We start from the raw sequence: 6003 nt of genomic DNA, 5'->3' as shown, positions 1-6003 counted from the left end.
TGCTGGCTCCAGCCCGACCTTTCCAGACAGAAAAACAATGTTTATTTATGTTTATATAAAGTCCACGTGGGCACAGAGGTGATAATACTAGATATGATAGAAGCGGGGTCTGGTGGTGACACCCCCATAGGATTATGGTAGAGTCTAGATCCAAGTGGCCAGAGGGACCTCTGCTGACGTCACGCCCATGTGACCGGCCTCTTGTGTGGGAGAAGCCTGTAGTTCCCGGCAGTCAGTGCACAGTCGTAGTGATGGGCAGTCCGGCTCTTCTGTGTGTGTGTTGCGCGGTTTGTGTGCGTGTGTGTTTTGGGGGGAGGTGTGCACCCCCATCATGCTCCATCCCCCATGCTGCGCACCCCCCATCGTGCTCCTTCCCCCATGCTGCGCACCCCCCATCGTGCTTTTTCCCCCATGCTGTGCACCCCCCATCGTGCTCCTTCCCCCATGCTGCGCACCCCCCATCGTGCTTTTTCCCCCATGCTGTGCACCCCCCATCGTGCTCCTTCCCCCATGCTGTGCACCCCCCATCGTGCTCCTTCCCCCATGCTGCGCACCCCCCATCGTGCTCCATCCCCCATGCTGGGGCCGCCGGGGGCGGGTCAGAGCGTGGGAACGTGTGCCGGGGGCGGGGCTGAGCGGGCGAGGTGTCAGCGTATGCCGGCTCCCTGCACATGTGTACCTGGAGCCGGTGTACGCTGGTAACCATGATACACATCGGGTAACTAAGGGAAGTGGTTCCTATAGTTACGCGATGTGTATCATGGTTACCAGCGTACACCGGCTCCGTCACGATCCCAGCATCACAAGGTTTTGTCCGCCGGGGGCGGGGCTGAGTGTGCCAATGTGTGGCGGGGGCGAGCGGGCGAGGCGTCAGCATATGCCAGCTCCCTGCACATGTGTACCGGGAGCCGGTGTACGCTGGAGCGGGCGATGCGTGTGGAGGGCCGGGGCGAGCGGCTAATCCATGCAGGGGGCGGGGCCAGGCCGAGCCCAGCGGCCAATCCGTGGGGGGGGCGGGGCCAGGCCGAGCCCAGCGGCCAATCCGACATTTGTCACTGAAATGACACGGTGACACAATTTTGGAGCACGACAGACAGACAGAATAAGGCAATTATATATATACTAGAAGGTGGCCCGATTCTACGCATCGGGTATTCTAGAATTTACGTATTGTGTAGTTAATGTATGATTTTTGTTATATATATATATATTTGTTGTGTGTAGTTACCAAGTGTTTGTGTAGGGCGCTGTACATGTTCTGGGTGTGGCGGGGGGTGAGAGCGGTGTTTGTGTGTTGCGTTGTTTGTGGAGCGCTGTGTGTCTGTAGCGTTGTGTGTGTTGCACGGTTTGTGTGTGTGTGGTGTGTTTTGGGGGGAGGTATGTTTTGTGCAGTGTGTGTTGTGCGGTATGTGCGTATATTTGTGTGTGCCGTGGTGTTTGTGTGTTGGGTGTTGTGTGTGTGCGGCGTTGTGTGTGTGGGTGTCTGTGTAGGGCGGTGTTTGTGGTTCCCAGTGTGTGTGTGTTGTGCAGTGCGTGTGTGTGTGTGTGTTTTGGGGGGAGGTGTGCACCCCCATGGTGCTCCATCCCCCATACTGCGCACACCCTATTGTGCTCCATTGCCCATGCTGCGCACCCCCCACCGTGCCTGCGCACTCCCCATCGTGCTCCATCCCCCATGCTGCGCACTCCCCATCGTGCTCCATCCCCCATGCTGCGCACCCCCCATCGTGCCTGCGCACTCCCCATCGTGCCTGCGCACTCCCCATCGTGCTCCATCCCCCATGCTGCGCACTCCCCATCGTGCTCCATCCCCCATGCTGCGCACTCCCCATCGTGCTCCATCCCCCATGCTGCGCACTCCCCATCGTGCTCCATCCCCCATGCTGCGCACTCCCCATCGTGCTCCATCCCCCATGCTGCGCACTCCCCATCGTGCTCCATCCCCCATGCTGCGCACCCCCCATTGTGCTCCATCCCCCATGCTGCGCACCCCCCATCGTGCTCCATCCCCCATGCTGCGCACCCCCCATCGTGCTCCATCCCCCATGCTGCGCACCCCCCATCGTGCTCCATCCCCCATGCTGCGCACCCCCCATCGTGCTCCATCCCCCATGCTGCGCACTCCCCATCATGCTCCATCCCCCATGCTGATGCTGCGCACTCCCAAACGTGCTCCATCCCCCATGCTGCGCACTCCCAAACGTGCTCCATCCCCCATGCTGCGCATTCCCGATCGTGCTCCATCCCCCATGCTGCGCACTCCTAAACGTGCTCCATCCCCCATGCTGCGCACTCCCAAGCGTGCTCCATCCCCCATGCTGCGCACTCCCCATCGTGCTCCATCCCCCATGCTGCGCACCCCCCATCGTGCTCAATCCCCCATGCTGCGCACCCCCATCGTGCTCAATCCCCCATGCTGCGCACCCCCCATCGTGCTCCATCCCCCATGCTGCGCACCCCCCATCGTGCTCCATCCCCCATGCTGCGCACCCCCCATCGTGCTCCATCCCCCATGCTGCGCACTCCCCATCGTGCTCCATCCCCCATGCTGCGCACTCCCCATCGTGCTCCATCCCTTATGCTGCGCACTCCCCATCGTGCTCCACAGTCACACATCAGACAGTAAACACGCACACATCTGATCGCATACACTCACACACACACCCCACTTCTCCCTGTGCCCACCTGTGGGCGGTCCCAGCAGCTGTGTTGCACGCCGTGCTCCTCTGCCGACACTCACAGATCCGATTGCATACACTCACACACACTCACACACACACACACATCAGAACACACTCACACATCAGAACACACTCACGCACATCCGATCGCATACACTCACACACACACTGACGATATCGCACATACGCGCTGACACAATCACAACATCCGGAGATACCACATGCTTCCGGCTATGTGATCCTCCGGCAGGTCCTGGAAGATCACTGCACAGTATCGCCGCCGAGAAGCAAGCGATATCACGGGATGTTGTGAGTGTGTGGATGCGATCTGATGTGTGTGTGAGGTGTGTGTGAGAGTGAGTGTGATCTGATGTGTGTGTGTCTGTTCTTATGTGTGTGCATGTGTGTGTGTTCCGCCGCTGCAGGACGTCGATGCGATCTGATGTGTGTGTGAGGTGTGTGTGAGAGTGAGTGTGATCTGAGGTGTGTGTGTGTGTCTGTTCTTATGTGTGTGCGTGTGTGTGTATTCCGCCGCTGCAGGACCTTGATGCGCTCACCTCGGGGCGAGAAGCCATTCCGTGTGGGGGGCGGAGCCTGGGCGAGCGGCCAATCCGTGCGGGGGGCGGAGCCAAAGCGAGGAGAGCGGCCAATCCGTGCAGGGGGTGGAGGAGCCGAGGCGAGCGGCCAATCCGTGAGACCGAGCGACCAATCCGTGCGGGGGGGCGGGGCCATGGCGAGCCCAGCGGCCAATCCGCTGTTTGTCACCGTAAGGACATGGCCAATCCGTGCGGGGGGGGCGGACCCGAGGCGAGATGTGAGCGGCCAATCCGTGCGGGGGGAGGAGGTGAGGCGAGCGGCCAATCCGTGCGGGGGGGCGGGGCCATGGCGAGCCCAGCGGCCAATCCGCTATGTGTCACCGTAAGGACATGTCACGGTAAGGACACAATTTTGGAGCAAGACAGACAGACAGAATAAGGCAATTATATATATAGATAGATGTGTTCACCCCAGGTGAACACATATTTAAGATTATAGTGACGCCGCCAAAGCCCCGCCCACCCGCTGCTAAGCCCCGCCCACTTACAAGCGGCCAATTAGATTGCTGAGTAGGAGGAGTTTAGTCGCGGGTGGGCGGGGTTTGACGGCGAAAAGAACCATTTAGATATTTTTAGTGGCTCACACTAGTGATCCGGCTCCTGTCGTTCACAGCAGGGAGCCGGATCTTTGTGTCGGATCGTTGGCGACTGACACATCACTACACAGTTGCTGTTTCCAGCCCTGGGTGTGTGATATAACAGGAGGTAATATCTGATGGAGATTATCACATATGAGCCTCAGGGGGAAATAAAAAGGGATTGTTGGTCAAAGTCTCTGGGTGAAATAGTGTGCAGCAGTAGGTGCAATGCTCTGTCTGTGGGGGGTGCGATGCTCTGTCTGTGGGGGGGGGAAGAGTGCGATGTTCTGTCTGTGGGGGGGAGAGAGTGCGATGTTCTGTCTGTGGGGGGGAGAGAGTGCGATGTTCTGTCTGTGGGGGGGAGAGAGTGCGATGTTCTGTCTGTGGGGGGGAGAGAGTGCGACGTTCTGTCTGTGGGGGGGAGAGAGTGCGACGTTCTGTCTGTGGGGGGGAGAGAGTGCGACGTTCTGTCTGTGGGGGGGAGAGAGTGCGACGTTCTGTCTGTGGGGGGGAGAGAGTGCGACGTTCTGTCTGTGGGGGGGAGAGAGTGCGACGTTCTGTCTGTGGGGGGGAGAGAGTGCGACGTTCTTTCTGTGGGGGGGAGAGAGTGCGACGTTCTGTCTGTGGGGGGGAGAGAGTGCGACGTTCTGTCTGTGGGGGGGAGAGAGTGCGACGTTCTGTCTGTGGGGGGGAGAGAGTGCGACGTTCTGTCTGTGGGGGGGAGAGAGTGCGACGTTCTGTCTGTGGGGGGGAGAGAGTGCGACGTTCTGTCTGTGGGGGGGAGAGAGTGCGACGTTCTGTCTGTGGGGGGGAGAGAGTGCGACGTTCTGTCTGGGGGGGGAGAGAGTGCGACGTTCTGTCTGTGGGGGGGAGAGAGTGCGACGTTCTGTCTGTGGGGGGGAGAGAGTGCGACGTTCTGTCTGTGGGGGGGAGAGAGTGCGACGTTCTGTCTGTGGGGGGGAGAGAGTGCGACATTCTGTCTGTGGGGGGAGAGAGTGCGACGCTCTGTCTATGGGGGGGAGAGAGTGCGACGTTCTGTCTATGGGGGGGAGAGAGTGCGACGCTCTGTCTATGGGGGGGAGAGAGTGCGACGCTCTGTCTGTGGTGGAGGGGGGAGAGTGCGACGCTCTGTCTGTGGTGGAGGGGGGAGAGTGCGACGCTCTGTCTGTGGTGGAGGAGGGGAGAGTGCGATGCGACCTGTCTGTCCCCAGCCTCTTTGTTTCTTCCTATATCCATCTAGCCATAATGGTAATCTCCAGTGCGGTCAGGACGTGCAGCTCATGCCGGTATTTACTATGTGTTAGGGCTGCTTCTCACTTGCGAGTTTCTCGCAGTAGAGCAATGCGAGAAAATCTCGCATTGGAATTGGACACATATTAGTGAATGATTCAGCTCTCATCTGCGATTTTTTTTCTCAGTCCGAATCAGACTGAGAAAAAAATCGCAGCATGCTGCTTTTTTGCGAGTTTCTACTGCGAGTTTCTCCAATGCAAGTCTATGGGAGCGTGTAAAAAATCGGATGTCACGGGACGGCACTCACACCATCCTAGTGACATCCGATTTTCTAAATACATTTCTCGCATGTTTCCTAAAACACTGGAAACGAGCGATGTCTCCCAATGTCTGTCAATCACTATTCTCTGTCAGTCGGTCTCTCCCTCTCGGTCTCTATTCTCTCTCTGTCGGTCCGTCACTATCTCTGTCCTTCTCTCACAGTCTGTCGGTCATTTTCCCCTCCTCTCTCATACTCACCGTTCCCCGGCGCCGCGCTGCACGGCATTCTCACTGCTGCGGTGGCTTTTACTATTTTGAAAAAGCCGGCCGCTCATTAAACAATCTCGTATTCCCTGCTTTCCCCGCCCACAGGCGCCTATGATTGGTTGCAGTGAGACACGCCCCCACGCTGAGTGACAGGTGTCTCACTGCACCCAATCACAGCAGCCGGTGGGCGGGTGTATACTGTGCAGTGAAATAAATAAATAAATAATTAAAAAAAATGGTGTGCGGTCCCCCCCAATTTTAATACCAGCCAGATAAAGCCATACGGCTGAAGGCTGGTATTCTCAGGATGGGGAGCTCCACGTTATGGGGAGCCCCCCAGCCTAACAATATTAGTCAGCAGCCGCCCAGAATTGCCGCATACATTAT

The sequence above is a fragment of the Anomaloglossus baeobatrachus genome, unplaced genomic scaffold, assembly GCF_048569485.1.
Source record: "Anomaloglossus baeobatrachus isolate aAnoBae1 unplaced genomic scaffold, aAnoBae1.hap1 Scaffold_365, whole genome shotgun sequence".
In the NCBI taxonomy this organism is placed as follows: Eukaryota; Metazoa; Chordata; class Amphibia; order Anura; family Aromobatidae; genus Anomaloglossus; species Anomaloglossus baeobatrachus.
The sequence above is the reverse complement of the archived record's forward strand: the minus strand, read 5'-3'. Positions refer to the sequence as shown.